Genomic DNA, 12,248 nt, shown 5'->3' with positions numbered 1-12,248 from the left:
ATAGGACTGGGAATATAACTAAGGAAGAAAGAGGTTTAACCTTTCTCTTTTGTGCAATAATCATTTCAGTATGATTATTCATGTAGTTTCAACAGCTCCTGCATCCATGTGATGGGGCACGCTGAACACTAACAGTTCAATAAGGGAAAACAGTTCAATAAGGGAACATCACCAAATTCACAACTTGCCATGATATAACAGTTACATACCCATAAGTATTATAACTGGATTTAAAGTAGTTAAATACCATAGCAAAGCATGGGTATCAAGCTAGTAAGGTGTATTGGGGGTGTACGTGGGATGCTAGAATAGTCAGTATGTGAAGGGCAAGGCAGGCAAAGTTTTTTATAGGGCTAAAGGACTTTATAGAAAGGGAAATGAAAGAGGTGAAAGAGGTCATCCAAGTGCGAAGCAGGTGAAGATTTATGTCAATGCGCTAAAGCAACCTCCCATGATGCTCCTGTGTATATTAGACCTTGTGTGTGCCACAGGACTTGCCACAGCCAGTGTTTGGGTGGTGGGAATATTATGGATGATTAGTTATCCAGTCAATTATCACTAATGTGGATTTGTATAGTTTCAGTTATGCAAATGGACTTTCTTATACTGGCTCTCTGTTGATCTCTTGCTCTGAATTTTGATGTTGTTGGGCTCTTTAATTGTCAAAGGTTGCTTGACCCCCCTATGCTAAAAAAGTTCTAGTTATCTGAGCAGGTGCAGGTTGGACTGTTTTGATTCACATACATGGAAAGGCATACCGTGGTAGGGAGAAGGATTGTAACGTGTTACTGAATCATTAAATTCTTCTTGCCTCGGGCTGTTTCATTCTTTAAATGGCAGAGGCTAATTTAATTAGCACCTGAAAATGGGAGAAATTAGGTCGCTGCTTCCCATGTGAAACTTAGTGAAGGGGATGACTTTTTTTTCTGTGCCATTTTCTAATTGGGTAAATATTAATTAGCTGGAATTTCATGCAGAAGATGAAGACATTAAACTGTCATTAACAAACAGGTCCCTTCCTTCTAATCCCCCAAACACCTCACAACTACAGCTTGAAGTTATCAAGGCATTGCAAGGGGGAAAAAAATCTCCTGTGATTTATGTCAGCTTCCGGTGCAAAAGGAAAAGCAATGAATCTGCTTTATCAGCTAATTATCTCCGGAATGATACATGGAATTCTCAGCAGGGTGGGGTGGGAAGAAGGCGCCTGGAGCTGTGTGGAATTAATAGCTATGTTAACATTGGCGTGTGCAGATTTTATGCTAGGTTGTTCATGATTGTTTAGTTTTGATTTGGGGTGGTGGGAGTGGGACTTTGGCCTGTGGACCTGAATGGGAGACCATCTTGGTGCCGTGCATGGAGGAACTGTGGCTCAGTGGCAGAGCATGTGTTTTGCATGCAGAAAGCACCAGGTCCAATCCTTGGTATCTTAGAGACATCGAGGTAGTAGATATTGGGAAGGACTTTCTGTGCCCGATGGCAGAGAGCTATAGTCGGTCACAAGACACAATCCCTTAGCTTTGTTGGCTTTATATGTTCAAGTCATCACCCAGATGAGGTTTGTACCCCTTTCAAAATCTTTAAGACACCAAGAAATAAGGTTGCCAGAGAACGGGGTTAGTCCTAAACATTTAGTGGTTTAGCCTCCATCTTAAAGGCCATATCCAAAGGCTGTTTTGTCTTATTGTGTTTTTTTCAGCATTATGTTTTATGGCAACTTTAGAGCAGTTTTGCAGCAACACACAAGCTGACTCTCCAATGGTAGCCATTACTGTAATTAAACAATTTTTCCAACCCCAGACCTCTACGCCATAAAGGAGCTGAGGAATGGCCTTGCTCAGAGCCAAGCGACAAGAGATGAATTACACAAGAGGAAGCATGTGAAGGGAGTCACAATATTAGCTGGGAAGCTGAGTTTTAAAAGAGATCGGAAGGTTTTGTTAATTTCCACTCTCTACAGTGCCAGGGAGATGGCTGCTCAGAGGGTTTGTTAATTTCCTCCTTGTTTCTGGAAGGGTCTGTCAGTTTCACCTCCCCTTCTAAGAGTTGAAAAGGAAATAAACAACCCCTCTGAGCAGCAATCTGTACAGAGGTGAAATTAACAAAGCTTTCTGATCTACCTTAAAATTCAGCTTCCCGGTTAACGTTGTGACTCCCTTCATATGCTCCTCCTCATGTAATTTGTCTCTTGTAGCTTGGCTCTAGATATATTTTCAGTGCTGGGACTCTTAGAAAACCTCCTTTTGTATAGTAGAATTTCAGAATGGTGCCTATTGATGTAAGGACTGTAGATTTGGTTATTGCTAAATGCACCCTCCACGATAGAGTTTCGCTAAAGGTAATCCCCATGGATTTAAAGGTGCTGCACTGTTCTATGGTGGTTCCATCTATGGTCCACCTGTACCTATGAGGTCTTTTCCTAAAAACCAAGATTTTTGTCTTGGCATAATTGATGTTTCAGGCCTCTTCTTTACAAAAGTCACCAAGTTTATGTAAGAGCCTTTTAAGGCCACCAGGACCATGTCTCAGTCAACTCAAGAATTTATGAGTTCCAAATACAAGGAGGAATAAATACTTTGCTGTTGATCATTACAGACTGATTTTTGCCCAGGATGTGTTCTGTAATGTTCCTTTTTACTTGTAGGGCAGGATTAGCATACTCACTCTTGGGTTCCTACAGCAAGATAGATGTGATCAAAACAACATCTGTTTATTAGCGAGGAGACACGGGGATGTGAGTGACTAGCTTCAGAACAGGGAGCCTCATGCAGGCTATACTTTTAGTTAACAAACAGAAGCAAGGACTCTACCCTTTGAGATTAAACCAATGCACATAAATATCATAAGGGAAGCAGATCATTCCATTGTAAATGTACACGAAAAATACACCACAATCTTCCAGATTAAGTTTTGTAACTGAAAAATTCTAATAATGACCCTTTCCACACTGCTTACCTTCCCTCAGAATGACCCGGAACATCGCGCAAAACCCGCAGAAGATCGTGTTTTCTCACGCGAGATTTACGCGATGTTGCACAAATCTCGCACGAGAAAATGCAATCTTCTGTGTTTTTTGCACCATGTTTCAGGTCGTTCCAAGGGAAGGTAAGCAATGTGGAAATGGCAACTGTTAGGGCCGCCAGGCTATTTTCTGCTTGGCTTCATAAGAGCTTTGGTCTACCAGCTACCAGATGGTCTGCCTCCCGATTCACAAATTGCCACTACATCCCACCCATACCCCACCAGGCTCCACCTCTGAATGGCTAGGTACTGCCCTTTATCTTCCAGGCACCATTTCCTGCATCTCAAGATGTGAAGCTTTGGAGACCTTGGAGCTGTATTGGGAAAGAAGTAACTGGTCTTCTACATCTCCCTTCACCCATCTTCCTTCTCTTGCTTCTTGTAGCAAGTAGTATTGGAGCTGGAGATACAAAAAGGCCTAAGAGCTGGTGGGGCTGCTGCATCTTCTCACATCACCTTTGAAAGTTCCAAACACCCGTAACAGGCAAAAGTATGATCCTTGTTGCTGAAATTTGGACAGCTTTATTAGAATATTATTCAAATTGCTAATTGTGTAGATCGGGCATACCAGTTGCTTTGTATTTGCTTCTGATACCAACCATAAACAAGCTGAAGAAGGGTCAGAGGAAATCTCTTTTACCTATTTTGATCCTACCAGGACTTTCTCCTGCTTTCCTCTCAAAAGCTTGTTGGGGACACAGGTAGCAGGCATGTCAACCAGTGCAGTAACTTTCCTCATTGGCCAAAACAATAGAAGGTAAGAATGGTTCAGTCACCTCTACTATTTGATCTGTTCCCAAACTGACATCTGAATGAGAGAGAGGTTTGATCAGAAAAGGACAATATGGAAACCATCATAGCTAAGAGCCGATTCCTTCTCACCCTGGGAGTCATCGTCGGCTGAAACAACCTAAATCATTGTGCTAAGTGTGATTCTCTACTCAATGAGAGTAGAGAATTATTGTTTCTTAGGGGGCATCACTGCCACCTGGGGTTGCCAGGTCTCTCAGTGAGAGACTTCTCTGCGATCTCCTCCAGTTGCTTGCTGGTACCTCAAAGAGTGGTGGGAGTATAATAGGGGGGAATTGGGTGGGCTTGCCAGCAAATCCAAGAACAAGAACAGTGTGTTTACGTACTGCCCTTCTGGACAAAGTAGTGCCTCAATCAGAGTGGTAAACAGTCAGTGTTATTATTATCTCCACAATACAGCTAAGGAGCTGGGGCTGGGAGGAGTGGCTTACCCAAGGCCACCTGAAGAGCTCATGGCAGTAGTGGGATTTGAACCAGCAGAGTGCCAGTTCCCATCCCGACCACTTAACCACTATGCTACAACAGCTCAGAGTGTTGCCCCCTAATGTCATGGCATCATTTACAGTTTTTGTTGGAAGTATTGTCCTGCACTTGTTCCAGCACTGCCACATCCTCTTGGGGATGCCATGTGGCAGCCTGGCTGACATCCCTACTGCCACCTCATAGGCTTTCCCACATATTCTATAGAATTTTTGCCAGATTTGGCCTCCGTTTTCTGCTGCTGGTGGTGACTGCCCAGATGTCTCTCAGCCAATTTCTGTCAACTCCATACTCAACATGGAGCTAGATTTCTCACAGAGTCAGGGCCCAAGCTTTATTTTTTCAGGCCTAGTACAAACTCATAAAACAGGCTCCTCCCCACACACCAACGCCAGAGCCCCTCAACCCACACGTACAATCTCACAAACCGTGAAAATGTTTCTTTTCGTTATGAAATTCCTGTCACATATTCTACATTTCTGAAAAATGCCTGTTTGTGTAACTTTTGTTTAATAAGAGTTTAAGAAAACTACAAATTTACTAATTTGTAGCTTTTTGGTCACTAAAAGGGGTTTATTCTGTCAATGATTTTTTAAAAAATTGAATGGAAAAACATAGCTGCAAAGATTAGTCCAATTAATGCTTCATTTTCCTGGCCTTTTTCATTACAAAATTAAGAACAAGCACCCCAAATTCAATTTCTCTCTCAAGTTCACAAGATGACTAGGGCGCTTAATGCCACACAAGCCACTTTCCAAGACAACCATTTCCCCAGGGGAAATGGTCAGTGTAGTCTGGAGATCAGTTGTAATTCTGGGAGGTTGCCAGCCACCACCTGGAGACAGGTAACCCTATTTATGTTCTTGCCCCATTTGTAGAACACTTGCCATTTTTGATAAGTGCTATACCTAACATGAGATGGATTGACTCAATAAAAGAAGCCACAACTTTCAGATTGCAAGACCTGCAAAGCTGTCAATGATAGGACATTTTGGAGATTATTAATTCATAGTGACTTGCTGGAATTTCTTTCTGCTTCAGCCACAATCTTTGGTAGTATGCAAAGAATCCGTAGTACTATGCACACTTCGCTGAAAATTAGTTGCCACTAATTTGAAATCGTTTTCATCTTGATTTTGTTCACCTGCTTCCCTAGTTACTATGTTGTTACCTTAGTGCAGAAAGGCCTTGTCTAATGTGAAAAACTAGACTATTCGACTGGTTTCCTTCAGTTTCTTTTTGTTCCATTTCTTTTACCTCCTTATGTTTATGGCTGCCTGATTTGTATTTATAGACACCACCAGAGAGGGTTGCCAGCACCGAGTCGGGAAATTCTTGCAGATTTGTGGGTGGAGTCTGGAAACAGCAGGATTTGAGGAGGGGAGGGGCCATCCACCAAAGCAGCCATTTTCTCCAGAGGAACTGATCTCTGTTGTCTGGAGGTTAGTTGCAATTCTGGGAGATCTCCAGGCCCCACATGGAGGTTGGTAATGCTGCTACCAGAGTGTATGTGTTTGTGACTGTGAGTGAATTAGACACTTACTCACATATGTTTTGGGCCTGAGGATCCTACCAAAAGAAGCAGCAGCACTTGCTCTCACTATCTTCTTGTAGTACTTTGCTCTGTTCTTCCCAAAGGGTTGCCATTTCCAGGATGGGAAATTCCTGGGGATTTGGGGGGTGGAACCTAAAGGGGGTGGAGTTTGGGGAGGGGAGGGACCTCAGCAAGATATAATGCCATAGAGTCCATTAGGGATGCCAGTCCCCTGCTGGGGGTGGGGGTTCTCTTGCTCCCGCTCCCGCTCCCACCCTCCAACCCCAGCCCCTGCTTACCTGGAATAAATAGATCAAGCTAGCAAATATTCTTCCCGTTTCAAATTGCCTTTCTCATGGTATTCACAAACACAATATAAAGAGAAGCTGCAGCCTGGGTAGTTTGAAAAAACCTCTTGCAGGCTAGCTTGCCCACTGTGGTTGTGAACAGAAGAAATTTGAAGAAGCATCTCTGATCTTTTGGAATCACAGCCACTTCTTGAAATTCTTATCCATTGTCTTTTGAGAGGCTTGAACTGATCTATTTACTCAAGAGTTTATGAAGACTTTACTTGTTTTGTGTTTATTCAAATGTTTGGACTGTGACCTAGATCTGAAATTTTGCACATTGCATATGTTCTAAAAGCACTGAGAGGCACTGTCACTTCAGTGTATTGATAAGGGGCTGGCAATTTTGTATCATTTTTCAGAGTATTAGGCACTGGCACCATATAAATACTGAATACAAATAATAAGCACCAGGGCTTTTTTTCTGGGAAAAGAGGTGGTGGAACTCAGTGGGTTGCCCTTGGAGAAAATGGTCACATGGCTGATGGCCCCGCCCCCTGATCTCCAGACAGAGGGGAGTTTAGATTGCCCTCCGCACTGCTGGGCAGCGCAGAGGGCAATCTCAACTCCCCTCTGTCTGGAGATCAGGGGGCGGGGCCACCAGCCATGTGACCATTTTCAAGAGGTGCCAGAACTCTGTTCCACCACGTTCCAGCTGAAAAAAAGCCCTGATAAGCACTATGGACTTTAACCCTTAGAAATCTCTGAATGTTACTTTGATTCATGTTTCCTGTTGCTTTACTGTGAGATTTCAGTGTATCAGTTGCCCTCAGTATAAATTGCAATGATTACATGGCGTGCTGTTGGAAAAAACAAATACAGAAACCGAGTTTACATATTGTATTTAGTACTTTATTGTTAAAATATACATTGTATTTAGTTAGTCTTTCATGGCTGTTTGTTTCTTTTTGTGGTCTTTCTTCCTTGATTCTCTCCTTTTTTTCTGAATGGGCTCCAGCATATCTCACCAGATCTGGACAGTAGATACAAGGAAATAAATTTCCCTAAATGTCCTCAGGCAGGATCTACAGTATATCTTCGAACTTTTAAAATGGGGATTTCAGCCTAGGCCAGGCATCTCTGGACTTCCATGCCCCAGTAAAGTGTACCCCTTGCCCCGTGGTGGGGGCCCTGCACAAAGAGTGGGGAAATATGCTGAAGAACAACCTCCTTTTATTGCCTCACACATAGGCTGCTTCCACACATGTTGGATAATCCACTTTCAATACTCTTTAGTGAACATTTGAAACTGATTTTCCATGTGTGGAACAAAAAATCCACTTCTAAAGGATTACGAAAGTGCATTGAAAGTGCATTATTCAACGTGTGTGGAAATGGCCATAGTTACTCTTCTGGGCCTCTATCTAAGCAGTGGCAATTTGACCCTCCATATCTCCAGGATTATCCTAGAGTTCAAATAGATCCATTAGTCTCTTAAGGTAGACCAGTCACATGGGTCCACTGCCCTTGCAAAGAGAAGATGCCACAACCAGTTTTACATTCACCTCTTACCAAACCACCAGACACCATCTTGGTACAAATCATGAAAGCCACTGCACATGGATAAATTTGCCCACCTCCAGGTAGTGGCTGCAGATCTCCTGGAATTATACCTGAACTCCACTACAGAGATCAGTTCCCCTGGAGAAACTGGCTGCTTTAGAGGGTGTACTCTATGGCCACTGAGGCCCTTCCCTTCTCCAAACTCCTCCTTCTCCAGGCTCCACCCCCAAAGTATTCAAGGATTTCCCACTCACAGCTGGCAACTCTACGCATGACCTTTTCCATATGCCTCTCTATGTTGAAACTCCAGTGGCTTCCACTGTTCTCCAGCTGTTGCTGAAAAACCTCTCCCCACGGGGGAAGTTGGACCTTACAGTGCCAAAGACTTCATACTGTTAGCCACCCTATGTCCTTGAGGATGATAGAGTTATAAATCTTACTCATGAAAATAATACACTTCCAGCTCTTTCCTCCCAAACTGATTAGCATAGGTAGCAGAAACATGGGTATGAGATGAGGGTGCCAGATGTTTTCCTTTTCAAATGGTGCCAACAGATGTTTCCTGCAGAAGATTATGTGCTATACTTGGCAGAACCAAACACCAATAAAACTTTCAGAGAGAGAAGAGATTAGTGTTTTCAGCTCCACTGCCTGGTTGTCATTCTTGGCAACTGTGTATTATTTAGAGACCCTCTACAATTGCAGTAACATCATTTGGCATTTACATTCATGGCCCATGTTGGGGCCCCATGCTGTCTCAGCTATGGTGTTGGCTTGTGTCACAGACAGATAGTTCTAGCATCTGTTGCTGCAATGAGAATCGGTGACACAGAAAATGGGGAACAGACAGAAGTTTTCAGAAGCATTCTCCATTTCTCCGCATTGGTCAGTAAGGAATACTTCAAAAGACATGCTCAGGAACGCTGAGATGTTATGGTGATGTTCATTTTAAACAGTTAAATATAGAACAATTACATTATTCTTGGGCACTGGAACAAACACTTGTATATAACTGCCTGTTAAGCCTTTCATTGGAGGACCTACTCTGCATCCTGTCATTATCTGAGGGTGGAACCCATGAGATGCATGGGTGCATATTAGATTCTGCAAGGATCCCTGGGAAATGTAGTCTAAAAAAACCAACCAAACAGCTGCTCAGTGTGATTCTCAGCCCGGGAGAATTGCAACTGGAGGGACTTTCTCTCACACGCCCTTTCTCTCTCTTTCTCTCTTTCAAAAATCCTCTGGGAGCTCAGGATGGGGATGGGGTGTGTGTGTAGGAACAATGTAACAAGAGGCAGCAAAGAGCCAAGGTGTTTTGCAAGTGAGAGAGAAACCCAGTCTCTCCCATTCTCCTTCTCCCGGTAGGGAATCACAGCACGAATTCCTGCCCCCCTGCCCCATCTCTGAGGACCTGACGGAAAACCGAAGTGAGTGGATTTCTGAAAGAGAGAATCTCTCCAGTCAAGTGGCTGTTCTTTGTAAGAAAATCAACTCTGCTCAGTTTTTCTCCAGGAGCTTGGAGAGTGGGGAGGGTGACTACCGCTCCCTGGGAAGCTTGTGCACCCCAACCCGTGCTCTTCACGTGTAATTCATCCTGTGTGTTTCCACTCTGAGAGGCAAATGAGCCTTCTTCTGGGCATGGAGCAGGGGTCACTGGGGGTGAGGGGAGGGGAGGTAGTTGTGAATTTCCTGCATTGTGCAGGGGACCGGACTAGATGACCCTTCCAACCCTATAATTCTATTATTCTGTGATTCTCCATTGTGGCACCACAAATGTGGAATGCCCTCTTCTTTATTATTTGCCTGGTGCTGAGTCTTTTATGCTTCTTTGTCTAGGTTTTTAGTTGATTTCCCTTCTCCCCTTTGGGATTGAATTCTCTGTGCTATGTTTCTTAGATGATTTTTTAAACTGCCAACTGAAATGATTTTAGAAATTTGTCCGGGGATAGCCCCATAACCCCTGGACTTACCTGCCGAACCTTGAGGGATACAAACAAAGGGTAAATAACAAGGAGTAAACCTAAAGGCAACTCAAAACAACTCCCCAGTAGGGTTAAACCAAACAGTCAAAAATTAATTACTCTATATCAAAAAATTCAAAGTGCAAATAGTGCTCTCTATATTGACAATAGTCATGAAAACATCAATACATTCAAAATGAACACTTCTTAAATATGTACAAAAGCCGATATAAGGATAACAAATGTCCAAGTAATTTTACAGTAAATACAAGAGAAATCCTATACTCATAGTCCACAAGCACTTGGCAAGCCTCTTCCCTTGAAGTGAAGAAGCAGAAGTGGTGTGAAAACTTCAAGACTGTGAAGTGCGGTGCCAGTCCATAAACAATTCCTTCAATGAATGAATAAATAAACACTCATTAGGTCTCCATGCCCTACAGACAGTCAGCCACATCCATTTCACACACATAGTGCTTTTTCAAGGGCAATATTTTTTACCTAAACACAAGAAGGAACATTCAGACACTCCATCTAAACCCTCCACTAACATTACCAACCAACTTCCTCATACTCACTGTTCTCACAAGTACTAAAAATTCATATAGTCATTCATACGGTTCTTTCATTTGTACATATATCTAAGTATAATCCCACCATCCATGGAGGACGAGGGTACAAAATTAGAATACAGTTTTCTGCAAATCTGGAAAATCCACTATCAAAAAAGAGGTGAAAACCCCTTAAACCACACAAGCTATGTCTGTGCAGGCATAGACCTCACAACTTAAAATGATGCAGAATCAAAAAGAGTCCAGTAGCACCTTTAAGACTAACCAATTTTATTGCAGCATAAGCTTTCGAGAATCAAATTCTCTTCGTCAGATGCATGATACAAACTGGTCAAATACAGAAGAGGAGGGGGGAGAGGGGAGAGAAGGAGAGGAGGGACAAGATGCAATTAGGGGGGAGGCAACCAAAACATTCCTTTGCTAGTAAATGTAAACATCTCCTTTTGGTGTGTAGTCAGTTTGCCATGTTAGTTTGCAGCAGTAAAAGCATCCAATTTCTATGTAGTATAAGCCCTCGATAACCACAGCTCTCCCTGCCAGATGCATCTGACAAAGAGAACTGTGGTCCCCGAAAGCCCACACCAGGCGTCACTGGGCTCCCCCAGACCACGCCGCTGTAAAGGAAATCTTGTTGCCAAGTAGGCCCCCTCCCCTGCTTTGAAGCCTGCTATGAACTGTGTTAAAGTTTCCTGCGTTGCTGTTTTACTGCTACACCAAAGACTGCTTTGCACGTGTGTGTTCTGATACACGTGTCAGTTTCCTGCCTGCGTGTCAATTACCTTGCTGCTGTTATAGACTGTGTAGTTTACTGACTCCATGTTTGGGTAACTGCACAAAGGACTCTCTTTCTGGGCAGCCCTGCCCTGACCTATATCTGGAATTCCCTGTGTGCGTTTGGACTCTGTTACAAGTGTGCCCCGTGCCTGCATTGCCATCTGCCACGGACCGTGCCTGTTCCCTGCCTTGGACTGTGTTTTAAAGTGTTGTTCCCGCTGCCTCCATGGAAGCCTGCCTCATATGGGCCCAAGCCGCTGCTAGCAGCCGAGCGCCAGCCGGGGAAACCTCCAGCGAGCCTGGCTAGGCGCTCCCTGGTCAGTTCCCGCCTGGAGCCTCCCGCGGGCCGGTCGCCGAGCTTGCCCTCGCTACCGGGCAGCCTGCTATCCAGCCCCAGCTATGCCCAGCCGGCATCCATGTTCTCAGGCAGCCAGAAGACCCTGGGAAGAAGACTGCTTTGAGAAGCCATTTCGGCGAAGCGGGCACACCACGTCCGCAGCGAGAGCCCCTCGCCCCGCTCTGCATATCTTAGGAGCCGCCCCGGAGAAGGAACTAAGTGCCGACCATCCCAAGCACTTAAAGAATGCATCTCAAAGAAACCTCCGCATTCCAAAGCTGATGACATCAGGACAAGCCCTGTCCGCTGGAACATCCATTCAGCCCACTTGGATTTCCCCCTCCCTCTTTTGTCCCCTCTTCCTGAGGTGTCACTTATCGCAATCTGATTACCAAAGTGGCCCATCTAAGCCATTCAGTAGCCCATTAGACCCTTTGTTTTAATCTGTGAGAACCACCAAGTACAGCACCAGCCCCAGGGTACGTTTTGGGGTATTTAAGCTGGTCTCCCAGACCACTCGGTGCCTCGGCCATTCCCTATCCAGACCTCCTTGCTGTCCGTCTGTGGTTCCAGTGCTGGCATTGGGCCACCCTCGCTGTTGTGTCTCTGCTTCGCTCCAGGATTGTGAGTATTTCCCTTACCATCGTTGGGAACCAGCTAATGCGAACGTCTCTGTATTTCCTACTCTGTATTTCTTAGACCTTGTATGTTCTTTGTATGATTGTGCAAGCTAGGCTTACGCTACACTCAATACACGTGTTTGGACCTTACTCCTTGTCTGCCTCTTTTTCACTAGAGTGTCTGGGATCGGGACCTCCGTAAACATAGGTTATGATCCTCGCTTAATATTAATAGTTACAGACTGCTACAGCTAATTCCCCATTATAATAAAGAGCAGTTCTGGTAACA

This window comes from Eublepharis macularius, chromosome 14 (assembly GCF_028583425.1).
Source record: "Eublepharis macularius isolate TG4126 chromosome 14, MPM_Emac_v1.0, whole genome shotgun sequence".
In the NCBI taxonomy this organism is placed as follows: Eukaryota; Metazoa; Chordata; class Lepidosauria; order Squamata; family Eublepharidae; genus Eublepharis; species Eublepharis macularius.
Note: the sequence above shows the minus strand (reverse complement) of the source record.